The following is a 22,125-nucleotide window of genomic DNA, read 5'->3' on the forward strand; positions in this document are numbered from 1 at the left end:
CTCTTCCCCCCAGTGTCAGTGCATGTCCTCGTGTTCTAATACTTCTCTTCCCCCCAGTGTCAGTACATGTCCTCGTGTTCTAATACTTCTCTTCTCCCCAGTGTCAGTGCATGTCCTCGTGTTCTAATACTTCTCTTCCCTCCAGTGTCAGTACATGTCCTCGTGTTCTAATACTTCTCTTCCCTCCAGTGTCAGTGCATGTCCTCGTGTTCTAATACTTCTCTTCTCCCCAGTGTCAGTACATGTCCTCGTGTTCTAATACTTCTCTTCCCCCCAGTGTCAGTACATATCCTCGTGTTCTAATACTTCTCTTCCTTTGTAGAATGTTTCCCTCCTGCACCTTGTTATAACCCTTGATATATTTCAAAGTTTCTATCATGTCCCCCCTTTCACTTCTCTGCTCCAAATTATACATATTAAGATCTTTGAGTCTTTCCAGGTAAGTTATGTGCTGTAGGCCATACACCATTTTAGTTGCCCTTCTTTGTACAGTCTCTAATGTATTTATATCCTTCTGGAGATACGGCCTCCAGAACTGAACACAGTATTCTAGATGAGGCCGTACCAATGACCTATACAGTGACATTATTACTTCTTTATTTCTGCTACTAATCTCCTTATGCAACCAAGCATCTGACTTGCCTTCCTCATTGCTTTGTTTCATTGCTTACCTGCCTGTAAATCACCTGAAATAGTGACTCCTAGATCCCTTTCCTTCTCAGTAGTTTCCATTTTTCGCATCAGTGTGCCTAGATAGTGCACCACCCCCAAGTCTCCTGCGAGCTAGAAGTGCTCCTAGGTGTGTGGAGCTGCCATAACATCTGAGGATCTCCAACACTTTACAACCATGCACTTCTATAAATTATATGCCGCTCAGTTTAGCGTTATTTATGAGAAATTATTAATGAGCGTGAGAGGATATGTCTTTATTGCATGCGACACGTTTGTGTGTTTGAAGCTTTAATATCGCACCAAGTGAGCTACAAATGCAGAGTGCAAATGTTTGGTGCTAAATGCGTTGCGTTAAACATATAAGACCTGATCACCACCAGGTCAGAGCTCGTACAAACAAAATTCAAGTCCTTTTTCCGGCATGCAAAGAGATGCGCACTTCTCTGCTCCAAAAGGACTCCCCCCTAAAAATGTATGCTCCCTCCATCTCTATCTCATTTCAAAAATGAAACCTTGTTTTTATTAGAGATGCTCACTGACCCTTGTGAACTGGTTTTGGATCTGGATTAGCTTCGTGTCTTGGTTTTGGTTTTTTTAGGAAAAATCCTAAAATATGCTAAAATCACATATTTTTGCTCTTTTTTTTGTTCCTACATTATTATTAACCTCAATAACACTAATTTCAAGTCATATTCAGTCAATTTTGACCACCTCACAGGTCACAATATTATTTTCATACACTTTCAGACAAATACTGCAGCGACCTGGCTGGATGGTAAGCGACAGAGCAATGACTCAAACACACGGCAGTTCCTAGCACATCTAGGAAACATTGGCACACAGCAGTGGCAGAAAAGAAAAATGGTGCAAGATGGAATTGTCCTTGAGCCCGTCCTCCCTCCCAGCCACCGTTATCTTGGATCTTCCAAAAATTGCGAGATCCAACAACTTCACAATGGCGTTTTGCCTCATTTTCAATTCCGAGGGTGCGCAAGAGTACTGAGCCCGCTCGGCTCCCCTAAGATTGGGATTGTTCAGTTCTCGAGGAACCGAGCCTGAGCATCTCTAGTTTTTATACTGCAGCACAAAACTAGGCCTAATCTGCATGCTGAAAGGAGCGCCATCACTTCCATTATGTGGTGTAAACTCCTCTGCACCTCCACAAATGCCAACAACTTGCTCCTTAAACCTATCTGCTTTGGTGGAAACCAAGGTACACCTATACACATAGGAGGGCAGAGCAACAAAGAGGATTTTGCTCAATGCCCTGGCTACTCCGTGCTTTGTAAATGAAGCCTGCAGAAAGCTCATATACTGTGAGCCTGTCTGTGCTTTCCTGTGTTTGTACAGGAAAATGAAAGCCCCTTATTAGAGCGCTTACTCAGACATGGGGGTGTTTCATTCATAGGCTGCCCAAGAGCTTATTACAGTGTGTTCTTTATAATGGATGGTGACAGCAGCTGTTTGGAAGACACCGTCTTTAACCTTCAAATGTCCTGTAAAGAGGGAGGTTGAGAAAAGAGACAGAGAGGGCGGGAGGGATGGGGGCAAACAGAAGACGTGAGGACGAGGGGAACCAGAGAGACAAGTCAGGTAATAGAGGGAGAGAGACAAAGTCAAAGAGAGAGAGAGAGAGACACACACACACACACACACACACACACACTGCAAGAAATTGCAACAACAATCAGTGACGGATTAAGGGAATGGAGGCCCCTGGGCTAAGGGGGCCTCCATTCCCCCGTGAGGTTCCCCCGTGATTACCTCCTTCCCCGGCGCGCTGTACGCTCTTTACTGATGAGATCGAGTGAGAGTGAGACTCACGAGACCTCCTCAGTAAGGAGACTACAGCTCGCCGGGGAAGGACCGCAGTGAAAGTGCTCAGCAGCACTGATCGGGCTGGGGGCGCCCCCGACCGATCAATACTACTGCTGAGCACTTTCAAGGGCCCCCTGGATGCCATAGGCCCCTGGGCTGTAGCCCAGTTAGCCCTATGGTTAATCCGGCCCTGACAACAATGAGACAGCAACATGGTGTGGTGGGGGGTGTAGAAAAGGGGAAAGATAGAAGCTTGCTAAAATATAGTGAAATAAGTAGAGATGCTCACTGACCCCCGTGAAGTGGTTTTGGTTTTGGATCTGGGTTAGCTTCGTGTTTTGGTCTTGGCAAAACCTCCCTCGTGTTTTTTTATTTTGGATCTGTGTTTTTTTTTTTAAGAAAAATTGCTAAAATATGCTAAAATCACATAATTTTGCTCTTTTTTGATCCTATATTATTAACCTCAATAACACTAATTTCAAGTCATTTGCGGTTAATTTTGACCACCTCACAGGTCACACATTCAGAAGAAAAGCCTGCCAGCTCTAGAATTTGTATTTCAGCAATGACAATTAGCAATGGAGCTCTCCTCTTTGTGTGTAACGTATATAACACCGTGCAATTTGACTGCAGATTCACACCAAGCTTGCCAGCACTAGTATTTCTATTTCAGCAATGACAATTAGCAATGGAGCTCTCCTCTTTGTGTGTTACCTATATAACACAGTAAAACATGACTGCGGAACTACACCAAGCTTGCCAGCACTAGTATTTGTATTTTTCAGCAATGACAATTAGCAATGGAGCTCTCCTGAATGTCAAAGTAGACTTTGTTGAACACTGCTACCCCCTCCTCTTTCAATTCTATCTATGTTGCTGCCCAAATGCTCTACAGACTGTGCTACCCCTACTGTGTCCCTCTTTCAAATGGCGCTGGATCGCCGTGGAGGGCGGTATTAATAGATTTCAAAACTCGCGAGATCCGACAACATAACAATGACGTTTTGCCTCGTTTTCGATTCCGAGGGCTTGCGACAGCACCGAGCCGGCTCGGTACTTGGATCCCCTAAATTCGGGTGTGTTTGATTCTCCAGGAACCGAGCCTGAGCATTTCTAGTAACAAGATGAAGACAAACAGAGAGGTTGCAGGAAATATGGATTTGGAGAAGCAGAGAAAGGGATATGCAGAAATGAAAGAAAGATATTGGGAAAAGCAGAGCGGCAGATAAGATGCAGACAAAGAAAAAACACACTATCAATGAAAGGAGGCAGGAGGAAGAGTGATCAGATGGACGCATGAGATAAAGAGATACCTTGCTGTCTGCTCATTACTCAGACACTGCAGCTTAAAATTCACCTTCAGATTTGTGTTTCCCGTGTGTGCGCAGCATGTGTTGGTGTGTGTGCGAGGTGTCGGGAGAGTGGCATGTGTCTGCATGGTGTATACGTGGATGTGTGTATGGATGGCATGTATGTGTGTGTGATTGGTGTGTATATGGATGACATGGGTGCGAGCCTGTGTGTATGGCATGTGTACCTTTCCATCCACACTCCAGGCAACGTAATAAAACCCTTCGCACCCACACAATTTCCACCCATAAAAGACAGTCCCCATATCCCCAAACTCTCATAATTAACATCAGCTATATAAAAAGCTAAATTGTGTTATTATATTAGGAGAAATAGTGAAACATTTATTGAAAAGGTTGGTACTACTTAAAGTGCCTTCGGAACGTCCACGAGACTTTGCGGCAGAAACTTCTGTAAAATCTCTGCTCATTTTTTCGTGTGCGAGGAAAAATGAGTGGAGATTTTTACCGTAATTGCGGCAATGTGCGATGTCCGTGCACCACATCCCCGGCAATTGAATTCCCCCCAAATTGTAGAAAGTTGGACTTTGTTGTGAGGTTTACATATTCGCGCAGGTTACGTAGGCGGCTCCCGAGAGGTGGCCAATCCAAGCGCTTCTATGCAAATCAGAGTTATGCAGTGCACATGGGGACAGCCTGGGACTCTATTCTTCTGTTGGTACAACACTGCCCAATGTGTTATATAAATAAAAGACAATAAAAATAATAATAATACTGATAGGAAAGCTTTTGCCAAAAGCAGAAACCAACCATGACATCTGTAAATCCATGTGTGACGTCACTGAGCCTGACAATATGAGCCGATGGCAGAATTCAAAGCGGAATTACTATTGATACCAGGGCCGTCTTTCCCATTGGGCACAATGGGCAGGTGCCCGGGGGCCCTGCAGCCCAGGGGAGCCCGTCGGAGGCAGCAAAAAAAAATAAACCTGAAAAAAAAGAAGACAATACTTACCTTGCGATCCGGCTCCCTCCCTGGTCTCCTCCTCTGTCGCGCTTGCAGTGCATGTCGGGCGTGATGTCATCACGCCCGCACGACATCCATTGCGGAGCGCGACGGAGGAGGAGACCAGGGAGGGAGCCGGATCGCCAGCTGACCGCAAGGTAAGTATTGTCTTCTTTTTTTTCAGATTTATTTTTTTTTGCTGCCTCCGACGGGCCCCCCTGGGCTGCAGGGCCCAAATATATAATAATTATTTATTTTTTTGGTATATATATATATATATATATATATATATATGGGGCCCCGGTGCACTGCTTTGCCCGGGGGCCCAAAATGTTGTTAAGAGGGCCCTGATTGATACTATACATCTAAAGATCAAGAACATTCAACAGACTTTGGGGATGATTTATGTAACGACGAAAGCTCTATTTTCAGCAAAATCTGGGGGAGCGTATTTAAGTATCAAAGCCATACTTGTACTGTCATGGTGTTGTATAGTTGTGACCACTGAAAAAAAATCATTTATGGAACAAAAATAAATAAATAATCCAGCCCAGATCCCTTTGAAATGAATAGGAATGAATAACAATTATTTGCTTTTATTGTCTAAACAGTACAACAATGACAGAGTCTGACTTCCTATGGACAATGCTGCGTTTCCTGTGCACAATGTATAGACGTCTCCCCCACTCGCTGCCTCTTACTTTTGACCTTGCTCTCGCTGTGTGAGTAGGAGGGTATTTCTGTAAGGTATTTAAACTAATCCTGATTACAGCCTCTCGCTCACCTGAGGATTCTCTCACCTGAGATTAATACATTGGTTGAGGTCACTCACTGTCTTACTGACAAACACAGAGATGTGTGGGTACCTACCCTGCGCTGCCTGTAAGCAGCCAGTAAGTTGAGCATTGTGAGGTCTGATACTTTTGTGTTACTAGGTCACACTGTTCTATAGAGCGATGAATAAACAGCTTTATAGAGCGAATTTATCTCTTACAAGCAATGCAGAATTGCAGTTAGTGGCAGCTGTATTTGTTTGTGTGTGAACCCACCTGCAAAATGCTTCTATTTCCCTAAGGAAGTTATTAGTCCTGAATGGTGCTGCCCTCTGTGCTTCGTACGAACACAGCCCCATCAGCCTGAGCAGAGTTACATCTTAGTGCTGCCTCCATATTTCCATTTGCCCACAGTACTAATAAAGTGATCATTAATATGAGGGGTACACCCTTTATGTCTTTCAGTTTGAGATTAAAATTAACCAACTAAGGTACAAAAAAAAAAAAAAGTTGACTCAAATGTCATAAATGTGGTGAATAACTTAACTTTTGTGTAGAAACATATGCATGTAGCATGCACCGTGGCCGGCTTTCACGGGGCACCGTGGCCGGCATTCACGGGGCACCGTGGCCGGCATTCACGGGGCACCGTGGCCGGCATTCACGGGGCACCGTGGCCAGCATTGAAAGAGCACCGTGGCCAGCATTGAAAGAGCACCGTGGCCTGCATTGAAAGAGCACCGTGGCCGGCATTGAAAGAGCACCGTGGCCGGCATTGAAAGAGCACCGTGGCCGGCATTGAAAGAGCACCGTGGCCGGCATTCACAGAGCACCGTGGCCGGCATTCACAGAGCACCGTGGCCGGCATTCAGACAGCACCGTGGCCGGCATTCAGACAGCACCGTGGCCGGCATTCAGACAGCACCGTGGCCGGCATTCAGACAGCACCGTGGCCGGCATTCAGACAGCACCGTGGCCGGCATTCAGACAGCACCGTGGCCGGCATTCAGAAAAGTAAAGTGAGCTTACAGCACTGTTGGACCTACCAGGAAAATGACCCTGTTTGCTCTGTGTGCAAGATCTGGGACTATGTGCACAGCAAAGGAACACCAGCAAGATTTAACTTTCCTTCCTCTTTTATTTAATGTAAATATCAGAATAACACATTCACTATATAATTTTGGTTTGGTTAACAAAAAGATAATCACATTTTAACTGCCCTGAATTGTTTAACAAGTCAAAGACGCGCACAAGTAAACGCAATGACATCAGAGGCGATATTGTCAGCACTAATACCGCCCTTAGTCCATAGACCAAGTGCCTATACAAATCTAATTTTAACTTACCTCCCAATAAAATGAAAGCAAATGTTTGATTGGGTGCTATGGACAATACCACATTTTCTTAACAGTTTCCTGGAGAACAATTCTCATGAATGTCCCCCTATTGTGGTTTGTTATCTCCAGAATATTAATAAAATATTTTGTTTTCTCTCTAACCTGGGGAAACACTAATGTTGTATTGGAACCTACACCGTGACAGCAGGGGAGTTGCTAATATGTGATTAATATGATTGACACTTCCAAGTACAGGAGGAAATTTCACTGCCAAGTGCAGAACCTGCCTCTTGATCAGTAGATGCAGTCGGCTTCCCTTTTACCGTCTCTCGGCAGGGAGCCCATTTCCTTACATATGTCTCTCTGTGGCTTTTGTTGTCTCCTTACAGCTCAGCAGGCCACTGCTTATCAAATACTAGCTATATACTAAAGGTCATATGCACAATAGCCCAGGCAATTGCATTGTATTCTGTGTAATTGAAGCAAAGCATTTATTATACTGTGCAGAATTCAGAAAGTTCCACTGTTCTTTACTAGTGTTCTCTTCACTCTACTCTAATAATTAGGTGGTTTTGTGTTCTCCGTTGTTTCCACAGCAATGTGTTCATATTATATGACAATAAATACTGTTCCTTGAACAAGTATAGGGGTAAATAAGTGAACATGAAAGGGGGACGGGGAGGGGTAGTCCTATGGACAATAAGCACCATTTAAATGTTATGCATGAGAGGAGGAGTAGTACAGGTAGTTCTTGGCCAAACCTCTAACTCAATGGCTGCAGTAATAGTAATTGGCTCCAGGTGCAGTATATAATCATCAGCTATTTATATAGCGCCACTAATTCAGTAGCGCTGTACAGAGAACTCACTCACATCAGTCCCTGCCCCATTGGAGCTTACAGTCTAAGATCCCTAACACACATACAGGCAGAGACACAGACTAGGGGTCAATTTGATAGCAGCCAATTAACCTACCAGTATGTTTTTGGAGTGTGGGAGGAAACCGGAGCACCCGGAGGAAACCCACGCAAACACGGGGACAACATACAAACTCCTCACAGATAAGGCCATGGTTAGGAATTGAACTCATGACCCCAGTGCTGTGAGGCAGACGTGCTAACCACTGAGCCACCGTGCTGCCCATGGCAGAATGTTTGATTTGTATGGCGTTATCCTTTAATTTCAAAAACAAGGACCATCACAAATCTTAAATAATTGAATCAAGATTTTGACCAAGTTAGAGTCTAAAATGAAAAAGGACAGACTGTTCTGTAAACCCCCACCCCCTCCCCAAAATGTCATAAGCGTCAGCAATAACCTGTCCCTGTAGACCTATGGAGTACTATACTATCTTCCTCATACATTCTACACTTCGATGTTCATCTACTATGTTTTCATATCTTCCAATAATAATCCTGCAGTTATATATATATATATATATATAATATATATCTGACAAACATTGTTGCATAAAGATGTTGGGTTACCCCATTACATCAACACATCGGAAACCTGCAAGACTCCGCACTAGTGTATTTTAGGAGCCTGCACTGTTGACTCAAACAGCCTTAAGACTAATTACTGCACAGTCCAAGAATGGACCTATGTGACTCGCTCTTTAAGAGTGGAAGATGCAGTTTAGCATTTCACTGGCAACTGATATCTGAGCCACTGCTTGTGGGTGACAGGTTACTGAGTACATTCCCCTTTCCAAATTCTTTATCATCTCAATATACACCAAGCCGTGGTTCAGAGGTTAATAAAACAGCCTGCTGATCATCCCAATATAAGGCTTTTATTATGTAAATTGTGACCTTTCTCAAATACCGATGGTAATTGCAGCTATTTTTCTCCCTCCTTCTGCCAGCCGTGAGATGCCGGGGAATTTGCAGGCGCACTGTATCATTCGTAATTGCTTTGCAGTAATTAATACACTGGCCAGGCAGGGCTACCAGGCACATGTGGAACATACCTGCTAAATAGCGGACAGCAGTTTTAGTGCACAGCCTGTATCTCGAATGAGCAGGATTCCACCATGAAGTGGGCAGCTAATCCATTAACTACATCTCTGAACTGAATGCTCATGGGGGCATATTTAATAAAGCACGATAGTACTTTTAACGGGTCATTAAGGTGTCCTCCTGTCCTCCGCAAATTTATTAAGGGTGCATCGCAGCAGATATCATGGATATCTGCTGCTTTGCATTCCTCTTCATTTTTGGGAGCAGTCACCATTCAACAGAATGGTGACTGCTCCTGGCCGCAATCTAACAAGTCCCGAAAAAACATTTTTTTCGGGAACTTGTCATGTTAATGTACGCCAGCTGGAGCTGGCGTACATCATCCGAATTGAGGAAATCCAATGCTGTCAGCTCTGCTCCGAAGAGCAGTGTTGGACAGCGCATGTGTGGAGGGATCACACGATCCCTCCCTGTCACTCAGCGCTCTCTCTGCAACTATCGTTGCAGAGACAGAGAGGGGATCTGTGTGCGCATGTCCAGTTCTTGGAACTGGACATGCGCAATTGAAGAGTGAAGAGAAGACCCGGAGACAGCGCTTCCGGAGAGGGGGGGTAAGTATGATTTTTTTTTATCACTGAAACAGCAGTTTTTCGGAACTGCTGTTTCTGTGCAGGGCTGTACATAAATGTGAGAAATAGTTCAATCCTTATCATTGCGATAAGGATTGAAAACTACTTTTCACTTTATGTGAATATTGATAAATGTGCCCCATGGTACGTTAATGAAGGGCTCCTTTGTGTCCCAGTTTCCATTGTCCAGCTAACCAGGACTCTAATGGTTTGATAGACACTCCCTTACAATGGTGCCTGCAAATAGTGGTTTTCCAGTTAGAACAGCCTGGAGAAGTCTGAATGTAAACGCTGTCCAGTGCTGATTGGACGGCTGCTGAAGCTTGTCCAATCGCAGCATTGACAACATTCTATCCAGAATGGAGCAATTCTATCGACTTTATTCTATGTGAGTTTGAATACTTTTATTACATGGATATTTGTACACTGAAATGTAACTAGACTGTAAAAAAGCCTTCCCATTGAAGGTTTAGGGCGACTTCCAAATGACCAGCTTCTTTAGTGGGGAGAAAGAGGCTCTGTTGCCACCCGCTATAAGCAATCCCCATAAATTTGCCCTCTTCACCCGCCAAATCTAATTTAAATTTGTTGTCCTTGTTTTGCATTTGATCGCCATACAAGGTGTAAGCTTGCGCCAGCCCCCACATTACAGGTACGCTGTGACCCACCAATCTCCGGCCCACCATATGATAACTACTTTCTCACCCCCAATAGATGCTGTTAATCTGACATAAAGATCAACACAATTCTCTTTAACACTAGAGCATTTGTGCAAAAACTGGCACATAGTGGGATGGTGTACGCCATCTTTGTATGTTTACCCATTCAGTATACTATTAGGAAACAAAGATTCTCAAAACTTCCTTTTCAAAACGAGAATACAGCAGCTTTATGTTGAAGCGTGATTGCCAATACAACATGCTTACGTGTGCGCGATTACACCTCGGCTGTGGGCAGGTTCTGTGAATTTGCAGTGAGACAGAGATGGAGTCTCACAGAGCTTTATATTTAAATGTTTCAGAAATCAGAATGAGTGCGGAGAGATGGGAAGTCCCTGTACACATGGCATTCTCTGGCAAGGTGGGTGTATCTGATCAGGAAGCTGATATATCATGACTCACGCGGCTCATCAGGTTCCGAAACTGTGACAGCAACAAATCTGATGCATTATTAAAGTCTAGACGCGGTCGGTATTTGACGTAAAGAGAGGCAAAATCAATTAGGAGATTGGGAGAGTCAACAAACGCAACACAGGGGGAGAGGTTGTTTTAGGTGAATAAGTAACGGGGCTGAATTTTAAATTCTGCACTGACAACTGATATCAACTTTGTGAGATGCAGCAATAGCCGTCTCACATCTCTCAGTGCCAGCACAGCCTGGTATGCTGTTATTGGGTATTTCACACTGAGAATTCTTGTTGGGTTACAGCTGGATTATGTCGTTTTACTGCATTTCTACAAGTATTCAATCTCAAAGTCTTCAGTATTAGCCAAACAATCCACAATGGTACTGAATGGAGTAAGGGGAAAATAGTAAACCGGTGACCTGACAAGAGGCATCGGGACAGACAAGTGGTGGAGACAAGGGAACAACGGAGGCACTCAGCGGACAACTGAATTGCCCCTAAAGAATGTTTTATAGCCAGAACAAATTATATGGCTGAAACGGTCTGTTCTGCCCTAAAATTTGATTAATACTAAATTCCCCGCAACTTTAATCATCATGTTTTTTTTCACTAAAACCCCCCTGATGCTCTCGTAGACGGCAAGTCTGCACTAACTTTAGAAACATGTATTGGTTTTCCTGCTGTGTCCTTTAATCATACTTGCCAACTCTCCCGGAATGTCCGGGAGACTCCCGAAATCCGGGTCTGTCTCCCGGGAGAGCAGGCAAGTCTCCCACATCCCGCAATTCCCTGCCCAAAATAACGCGATTCGTGAAAGAAACTGCATTTTCGTCACAGGGGACGGGACCAATATGCTGCGATTCGCCCCGCCCCCTCCCTCTAGTCACGCCCCTCTCCCAGACTGTACTGCCTGAAAGTAGGCAAGTATGCCTTTAATAACAAAAGGAATTGCTGTTCTGCAGATCGGGGAGTCAACCAATAGACATATTGCTTCACCATCCTGTGAATAATCACATATACTAACATGATGAATCTACATTTGCTCCGTTGAATATTGTACCGGTACATTTAAAACCTGATTGGAATGTCTAAAGAGATCCTGTCTATGACAATAGCAATAGGATCATTGTTTATACTGGGAGATGTTGCCTATAGCAACCAATCAGATTATAGTTATCATTTATTTAGTACATTCTACAAAATGACAGCTAGAATCTGGTTGGTTGCTATAGGCAACATCTCCACTTTGTCAAACCCACAGTTTAGTAAATATACCCCTTGATGTTTTTGTGGCTTCACTAAAATCACAACCATTTATTAATGTTACTTTGTATTTAATGATTCTCACCATAATACTAAACATTTTTCTTTTGTGCCTTGGTACCGAAATTTTATCACTATCTGAAATAATAATTTAACGTGAATAAAATATGATGGGTGATAAACAGTCCCCCTAAGACTTTTAAGCACTATTTGCAATTCACCAACACTGAGAAGTAGCCACAGATGGCACTTTATTCAGCCTAGGTACATTTGTCCTGTAAGGTCTAAGACAGGCTTAACTAACCTGTGACACTCCAGGTGTTGTGAAACTACAAGTCCCAGCACACCCTTCCAGCAATAAGCTGCTTCATATTGGCAAAGCATGCTGGGGCTTGTAGTTTCACGACACTGGGAATGCCACAGGTTAGCCAGGCCTGGTCTAAGAGCTTGTTTACAGGTATCAGCCCTACAAACTGTTAATGCACATTTCAGCCACTATCTAAATGTTAAAAATACATCAATAAAATGCGTCATTTTTATGTAGTTACCCAGCACATATATATGAATGAGCCAGGTCTGATTTGCAGAATGCAGCAACATTGACGAAATAAAGTAAAAATAAGCAGGACTGGTGTCACACATCAGGAGCTTAGCCCCAGTTACCTGGTCCGACGGTGTCACCTGTAAACCAACATTCCCTGCTGTTCTGCTTCATGGGTGTAGCCATCTTGGATTGCATCACATGATCCATTTTGACAAACCAGTCTCCAGTAACTAGGGTCACATGATTCAGCCAGCCTATCAGTGCACAGGGAGCCCTACTTAAACCAGAAACGGCTAATTGCCCATTGCCAGAACAATTCTCCTTCTTTAGGTGAGAATGCACAGTTCCCACTGAAGCTGTGCCATGTCTCTGGGTAAGGCCCAGATAAGTTGGAGCTTCCTCAAGGCTCCCAGCTGCAACGTCTCATTAGTTAAGCCCAAGGGTCTTGATCTCCCTTTTTAAGCAGACCTGTGTGGAGCAGGGTTCAGCCACCTCAATTATACAGTGCCCCAGGCTTGGAGGGGGGTTTTCAGGCACTAGGAAATCCCCCCCCCCCCCCCCCTCCTCGGTTTGCCTATGTAATACTTGTGCCACTTGGGGGGAATGGATTAATTTTTTTTTATTTTTTCCTTATTTTTATTAAAAAAACAAAAATTGGCTGGATTTCATTAAGCAGATGCCTCATATAATTAAATTATTCTGCCCTTTTGTTGTATACACCTGATTGTGTTGCTGGGTTTCTAACTACACACTAGCAGAGTTGACCAAATCCAGTCCTGAGGGAGCCCTAACAGTGCAAGTTTTCCATATCTCCTTGTTGGAGCACAGGTGGTATAATTATGTCTTTTGTTACCTGGAAAACCTGCTCTGCTATGGGTCCTTGTGGACTGGACTTGGGACACCCTACACTAGCATAAAGTTATCTCTGCTCATAATCCTTACACCTGCAATTTTGATAGGATTCTTCACCAAAGAAAATTACAGCTTTCCTATATGTGGTATTGAGAGTAGCTGTACAGTTTGTTTAAAGGTCAGAAGCAGAAGTTTGAGACACAACTGTAACAGAGAAGACTGTGAACATTTTCAGGAAGGTAGACAAAGTGGATCCTGCATTAAACACATTTGCAGAGTTCACTCCCTGTGAACCCAGTAAATATTGGTGGAATGAAATGATGTCTATTGTATACATTTTGTTGCATTTAGAAAATCTGGAAAAAAACACTCTACGATAAGCCCCTTTTGTACTTATTCACTGATTACTTTCCATAGATCCGGACCATGCGGATAAGCTTTTATTTGCTGATTGCACTTCTAATGAATAATTGAACGTCCAGCATGTGTGAGGTTGAGATAATCTGAATGTGTTCCGACTTTATGCAGATTATAAAGCCCACCAGAAATCTCTCATTTTCCCTCCTAATTATGGTAGCACTTCAAAATATGCTGGAAATTGCCATGATTTAAACTTAAGAGGAAAAAAGATGATACTGTAAGAATGTACTTTAATCTTCAATTATAATAAACCAGTGATATCCTTTCTCATATGCCTGAGGGATCAGTCTGCTGGTTATAGGCTCACAATACAGTGCCCACAGCTCTGTTATGACTTTGTACTATGTAAATGTATCTCCTAACATGACCTACTTCTTCAGGGTCACAGTTCTGTGTTCCTGATCTTAGTACTAGATGTATGTTCACTTCTTGACAACACACGAGTCCTACCCTATGGTAGGAGGTCACTCTTCAGAGACCGGACCTGTGCCATGTTGTGTATCTCAAAGTAGTCTCTACGACTCCACCGCACAGAAGGACACAATCTCTCCAGTCCTATCCAAAAGAGCTGAAAAGAGAATTTTCATGTAACTCTATTGAATAGGACTTTGTAAGTGCTCCTTTGCTTTGAGACCAGGGGGTATATTTACTAAACTGCGGGTTTGAAAAAGTGGAGATGTTGCCTATAGCAACCAATCAGATTCTAGTTGTCATTTACTTAAGTACATTCTACAAAATGACAGCTAGAATCTGATTGGTTGCTATAGGCAACAACTCCACTTTTTTCAAACCCGCAGTTTAGTAAATCTGCCCATGGTGTCTGATTAGACTTCCACTAGTCAAGCAACAAGAGGGGGCTACGTGGGATAAAGGGCTTAAAGTAAGAGATGTTGTTCAAAAGTGGACAACTCCTTTAACTGATTAGGTAAAAAAAAAAAAACACCCACAGTTCCCCAGTTAAATATTCCTGAACAGTCCCAATTACCCATGAGTAAAGGCTGCCATGCTGAATTGATCAAGAAGTAGTCGTGAAGGCTCCGTTGTCGGTGGTTATTTTTAACCGTGGGGGATCTCTACCTATCACCGTTGTGATTTCTCAGGGAGCTTGGAACCTTTGAGATGCGCCTTCTCCATTGATGGAATGTTTGTTAATCAGATAAGTTTAGTACAGTTCGTGCAGCAACATAGTCAGTGAATTGTCACCTATCGCCATAAACTCTTTACTTTGGAGCTGCAGTGGACGTGCCTGTGTGACTTGAATATTGAATATGCTCTATATATTAATCTCATGCTTAGTATGGACAGAAGGGACACTGTCTAAAGTTCCCCCAAGATACTCTGTGTGTGGGGTTAAAATTACTTGCTATCCCAATCCAGATTTACTTGAACTGATTTTTATTGGGCATACTGCCACACATAAATCCTATCTTGCTGTCAGTGACCCCAGATCTGCGTGTTTGTGAAGCCATCAGTCAACCGCGTTGCTTGAGCCCTGTAATACCCTCTTGTGATCACCAAACCATGGTGCCTGGGATATTTGGACTACCATGTGCATTGCAAAACTGTAAACAAGGTTTAAATATTGTTACCCCCTGAGGCTGCTTTTGCTACATTGCCCATTTCATAATCTCAATGTTGTAGAGCTTGCTGACACCCAACCTAAATCAACAATAAGTATTGATTTTGTGTGCTCCAAAACACCCCCTCCAACACCCACAGTTTTATATATGAGAGATGCTCAGGCTCTGTTCCTCGAGAACCGAACACACCCGACCTTAGGGGATCCGAGTTCTGAGCCGGCTTTCGTGCTCCCTCGGAATTGAAAACAAGGCAAAACATCATTGTTATGTCATTGGATCTCGCAAGTTTTGGCTTCCTTTTTTAAGATCCAACATCACGGAGGGAGGGCGGACCCCCATTTTTCTTTTCTGCCACTGCTGTGCCAATGTGTCCTAGATGTGCTAGGAACTGCCGTGTGTTTGTGTTGTTGCTCTGTCGCTTACCATCCAGCCAGGTCGCTGCAGTATTTGTCCGAAAGTGTATGAAAATAATATTGTGACCTGTGAGGTGGTCTAAATTGACTGCAAATGACTGGAAATTGGTGTTATTGAGGTTAATAATAATAATGTAGGATCAAAAAAAGAGCAAAATTATATGATTTTAGGATTTTTTCGAAAAAAAATCCAAAACCAAAACACACGAGGGCGGTTTTTCCAAAACCGAGACCAAAACACAAAGCTAATCCAGATCCAAAACCAAAACCAGTTCACGGGGGTCAGTGGGCATCTCTAATAAATATGTGATAAAGAGGCAATTTTGCAGCTCTAGCCCTGTGTGGTCTTTGCACAAAAATTTTGGTAAGCCTTAGACAGTCTTTGGCGCATCTAACACCATACTGCACTATTGAAATTAATAACTGATGATCTTAGCATTTATGTCCTATGTCTCTTTTCCAAATAGAAGCAGGCACAAGCCATTAAGGGACAAGGTGTTTTGGCTTAAAGGCAAAGATACCAAACCACTCTCTTATGCTATGACACATAAACGTCTCCTGATCATTAAATAGCCGTACTATGGGTATTAAGCCTTCTGTGTGTTTTGATTGCCTCAAATGAAACTAACAAGCCGTGAAAATGCAGCCAATGCTCATTGTCGGTGGTCAGGTGCAGCTTTACATGAAAGACACAGTAGCTCCAAAGGAAAATCGGACTGTATGCAGTGCTAGACCTAAACACTGCCAGCTTTTTCTCAATTTCAAAGCAGGCCAGCCCCTAAACCCTTGTCTATGTAGGAGAAAACAATATTATAATGTGCAGGTTGGCTTCTGTTCTTTTGTGCTTTTAGAGCTTTTGTATGGAATGAAAGAGCAGAATAACTGATTTGAGTATTATAACTATATGGCTGTTTTTTATAGTGAAGGAAATTGCAAATGCAAATTAAGCACTGAGGATGGAAAGATGAGACGCGACCTTTGATTTACTACCTTTCAAGTGCTAAATGTTTTTATTGTTCTGGTGTTTTCTTGTAGAGGTTTTATTTATGGTATATACAGATGAACCATATTAAGTTGCAGTGAGGGGTGAAGGTCTGCAGTAGAGATGCTCACTGACCCCCGTGAACTGGTTTTGGATCTGGATTAGTTTCATGTTTTGGTTTTGGCAAAACCACCCTCGTGTGTTTTGGTTTTGGATTTTTTAGAAAAAAATCCTGAAATATGCTAAAATCACATAATTTTGCTCTTTTTTTGTCCCTACATTATTATTAACCACAGTAACACTAACTTCAAGTCATTTGCAGTCAATTTTGACTACCTCACAGGTCACAATATTATTTTCATACACTTTCGGACAAAGACTGCAGCGACCTGGCTGGATGGTAAGCGACAGAGCAATGACACAAACACACGGCAGTTCCTAGCACATCTAGGACACGTTGGTACACAGCAGTGGCAGAAAAAATGGGGGTCCGCCCTCCCACCCACCATTATGTTGGATCTTAAAAAGGAATCCAAAAATTCCGAGATCCGACAACGTCACAATGACATTTTGCCTCTTTTTCAAATCCGAAAAAGCGCAAAGGTACCGAGCTGGCTCGGTACTCGGATCTACTAAGTTCGGGTATATTCGGTTCTCAGGGAAACCAAGCCTGAGCATCTCTAGTCTGCAGCTTGGAGTGGTTGATCAAGCTCAGTGTTGGGTTAGTAGGTTGGGCACGGTTTAGAGAACAAATGTTAAAAAAATAATAATTAAAAAACATATATGAAACATGTATACGTTCCGCTTTACGCCTTTACATCACCTTGGCCAAATAACCGTCCGGTTTATCATTCCAACCTTGATTGCGGCTGACTTCTTACTGCGACAGCTTTCAGTTATCGCGTAACAAAAAAAAATAATCTGGCCATAACTTACAGTTCTCCAGGTCAGTCTTTGCAGATGTGCGCTATGTCATACCTCCCGACGAGAAGGAGGCAATGCCACATGTCATGGGGGCACTCGTCATGCATAACGGGGGGCCTTGTTCATTTGTTCATCACTTCTGAGCGCTGATCCACCCCCCCCCCCCCCAGCCACCGAACTGAAAGTCTAGATCTGGGTTAACAGTTCCACTTTGTATCTATGTTTAAACTTATTGTTTTATAACTATTTAAAATAAAAGCATTTATTGATTGAAAAAAAATGCTTTCTTTAAAGAACAAAGCATTTTGTTAATGATTTTAACCTGTTATTAGCATCCGGAGATGGCGATAGCAGAATAGGTATTGCTGCGGTACAAGTATCACAACGATACTTGTTAAATAGGCTTCCTCATTTATATCCATGGTGAAGCCTTCACTGGTGAATCTCACCAATGTCAGGGCTATCGTGAGCAATAACAATGCTACCTCTGGTTGTTACCCTTTTCATATATTGTTTGATGTGATAATGAGCCCTAACGCTGGGAAAAACCCACCCGCTTTCATCGGCAATAGTGCTGCTCATCCGTTAATACATCTGACCCCATGTATATGGGCAGCACGGTGGCTCAGTGGTTAGCACTTCTGCCTCACAGCACATGAGTCATGAGTTCAATTCCCGACCATGACCTTATCTGTGTGGAGTTTGTATGTTCTCCCCGTGTTTGCGTGGGTTTCCTCCAGGTGCTCCGGTTTCCTCCCACACTCCAAAAACATACTAGTAGGTTAATTGGCTGCTATCAAAATTTACCATAGTCCCTCTCTCCCCATCTCCCCCTGTTAGGGAATTTAGATTGTAAGCTCCAATGGGGCAGGGACTGATGTGAATGAGTTCTCTGTACAGCGCTGTGAAATCAGTGGCGCTATATAAATAACTGATGATGATGATAGGGAGGTTTCTCTAATTAAAGAAAATTCCTAGCAGGGTCTCACCAATCTACTAAGCAGGACACGGTGGGCTTGACTTAATTTTCCGAATTACCCGTTACAAATTATGATGATGAATGATGTTATACTGTAAGTAGTTCTGTCACTGAAAATTCCTCCATCTATCTTGGCAACATGGTGAAAACTCTGAAAATAGCCAGAGGCTGATCTAATACAGGACAGACAGTAATAATTTTGTTATAATACTATACAACACTAGTGGTTTATTTTAGACAGTACATCTAATAATATAACATACGCTGTGGTGCACATTTCAGATCTCATCTGAAAAATATTCCTTACATCGCTCGCTCTCTCTCTCTCTCATCCTCTCTCGCCCTCCTTCTCGCCATCTCTCTCTCGCCCCCTCTCTCTCTCTCGTCCTCATGTACACAGAATGCACAGCTGTCATTAGATGCAACATACAGGTGCCAGATTTAAATGTAATTTCTGGAGACATGTTGCCGCTGGACGGCTGTATGTAACCGCGTCACACGTCATGCTTGGGGCTCTGCATTTCACAGAAATTGTTGAATGAACATGGTCATAACTAGAGATGGACGGGTCCGGTTCCCCGAGAACCGAACCCACCCGAACATTGGGTATCCGAGTACCAAGCTTGGTAGCTCGGTACTCTCCCGCCCGCTCCGAATCCAAATCGAGGCTGAACGTCATCGTGACGTTGTCGGATCTCGTGGCTCGGTTCTCGCGATACTTCAAGATTATAAATACACGCCTCCACAGCAATCCATCGCCATTTGACAGAGGGAGAGAGCAGGATGTAGTCACAGGCTGATTAGAGCAGGGACAGAGAATACAATATTCTTATTCCAATTGCTGTAACAAAAATCGCTAGAGAAGAGAGGAGGATAGAGGTTTATTTTATTTTTGTAATATTTGGCACTCCCCAGTGCTTTTGGGGTGTCCCCCGTAATTGTGCATAAATATTTCTGGCTGTCAAAAGTCATATCTGTCAGCAGTATCTACCAAATAATTTTTAGCACTCCTCAGTGCTTTTGGGGTGTCCCCCATAATTGTGCATAAATATTTCTGGCTGTCAAAAGTCATATCTGTCAGCAGTATCTACCAAATAATTTTTAGCACTCCTCAGTGCTTTTGGGGTGTCCTTCATAATTGTGCATAAATATTTCTGGCTGTCAAAAGTCATATTTGTCAGCAGTATCTTACCAAATAATTTTTACCACTACAAGTGCTTTGCGCTCAGAATGGATTCAAAGCAGTCCACATATGATCAGAATGAGCAACCAGATTCTGTCACCAGTCCTGATGTTAGTGTTCCCAGTACGTCATCTGGGCAAGGCGATGTCAAACTACACAGTGTTTCGAAATCGGTCCAAAAAACAAAAACCCCCAAAAAATTTACTGTGTTGAAGCGAAAAAGAAGTGTTACTGAGCAAAAGTTAAGTGCCTATTAGTGGCAGATCCCAAAAAGTTACCGAGCCTACAATTGGTGCACAACTACTGTTACGCGTCAAAGCCGAGCTGCAAGATAACAGTAAGGCATTAGAGGATAATGTTTGCTCTGATTCACAAATGACACCAATCCCTGTGGAGATTCCATCCAACAGTGGGATGTCTAATTGTGAGCATTCTGCTGATGTGTGCCTTAATAGCCCGAGTGTAGCCGGTGATACACAAATTGAGGATGCCACTTTGGAAATAGAAGAGGATGAGGGGGAGATTTGTGTAGGTGACGAGGGTGCTTATGAGGATGTTGATGAGGATGAGGTTGTTTGTGTAAGTCCTGCACCAGTGGCAGCAGTTCTGGCACGTGACAAGAAAATGGCCATTGTCATGCCTGGGCATAAAACAAACAAATCCACTTCTTATGTGTGGAATTATTTCTACCCAAATCCAGACAACAATTGTATAGCCATTTGTAGTGTATGTCAAGCCTCAGTCAGTCGAGGGAGGGACCTTAACCATCTTGGAACCTCGTCTATGTTACGCCATTTAACGAGAGTTCATGGCAAAGTGTTGGGAAAAGCTGAAAGTTCTTACCAAAAAATTACAAGCACTCCATCATCAGCTAAGACCCTCCACTCACCGACATCCCGACGGCTACAAAATACACCCACCACACCATCCTCATCAATATCCTCAGTAGCGCTCGGAGTTAGCCCGGCATCCCACTTAAGGCTGGATGACTCCTGCACTATTATTATTATTATAAGCGTTAGTCCCACTGCTGCTGCTGCTGGGGGTGAATCGTCATTCCAGAGTCAGAAAATGAGCAGTCCTACATTTCATCAATTAACTGTGAAAACAATCATTTGCGAGGGGAAGCAAATATGACAGCAGTCGCCAAGCGAATCACAGACGCCATGGCTGCAATGTTAGTGTTAGATCTGCGTCCAATCTCCACAATAAACGCAGCTGGTTTTTCACAGTTAATTGAGGTTTTGTGTCCGCGTTACAGAATTCCATCGCGACACCATTTCTCCCGTAAAGCAATTGCACAACTATACCAAAAAGTGTGTAAAAATGTAGAGATTGCGCTGAAAAATGCCATTCTGCCCACTGTCCACTTAACCACAGATATGTGGACAAGTGGAAGTGGCCAAACCAAAGACTATATGACTGTGACAGCCCACTGGGTTGGTCATTCACCTTCACCAGCAGGAACAGCAGCAGCATGTACACCACTACGTAACATTTGTCACAGGCAGGCCACTCTTTGTATCACCGGCTTCACTTACAGGCATACAGCTGACAATTTGTTACACAAACTGAGAGATGTGATTGATGCATGGCTTATACCACTTGGACTCTCCCCAGGGTATGTCATTTCTGATAACGCCAACAATATAGTGCGAGCATTACAGCTGGGTGATTTCCAACACATTCCCTGTTTTGCTCACACCATCAACTTGGTGGTGCAGAGCTTCCTATGAAATAACCGTGAGGTGCAGGAGATGCTTTCGGTGGCCCGTAAAATTTCAGGCCATTTCAGGCATTCAGCCACAGCATGTAGGAGGTTACAGCAGCTCCAAGAGCAGTTTAACTTGCCCTGCCACCAACTTAAGCAAGAGGTGGTAACTAGGTGGAATTCCACCCTGTACATGCTTTAGAGGATGGAGGAACAGCGCAAAGCCATCCAAGCATATTGCACAAGCCATGACATTGGGAAAGGAGGGGGATGTATTTCACTCTTGCACAGTGGGGAATCCTTTCAGTGCTGTGCAAGGTGCTGAAACCATTTGAAGTTGTGACGTGTGAGGTGAGTGCAGACTCTGCTAGTTTGAGCCAAGTCATTCCTTTAATTAGACTATTGGAAAAGCAGCTTGAGAAAATGAAGGAGGAGCTGAAAGCAAGCAATTCAGCAAAGTATGTTGGCCTTGTCGATCAAGTACTTCATTCGCTTCACAAAGATCCTCGAGTTATTAAGATCTTGAACTCGGATCAGTACGTTTTGGCCACTGTGATTGATCCAAGGTTTAAAACCTACATTGAGTCTTTACTTGTAAATGAGCGAGATGTGAACTTCTGCAAGGAGCTATTGCTCAGCAAGT

The 22,125-nt window shown here is 43.4% G+C and overlaps 1 protein-coding gene across 2 annotated transcripts in view; it reads right to left on the bottom strand.

Moving 5' to 3' along the window:
* The window catches only part of ATP1A3 (ATPase Na+/K+ transporting subunit alpha 3), a 104,653-nt gene that overhangs the window by 56,531 nt on the left and 25,997 nt on the right, over positions 1-22,125 (bottom strand). The window lies entirely within an intron of this gene.

This window comes from Mixophyes fleayi, chromosome 11 (assembly GCF_038048845.1).
Source record: "Mixophyes fleayi isolate aMixFle1 chromosome 11, aMixFle1.hap1, whole genome shotgun sequence".
Taxonomy (NCBI): Eukaryota; Metazoa; Chordata; class Amphibia; order Anura; family Limnodynastidae; genus Mixophyes; species Mixophyes fleayi.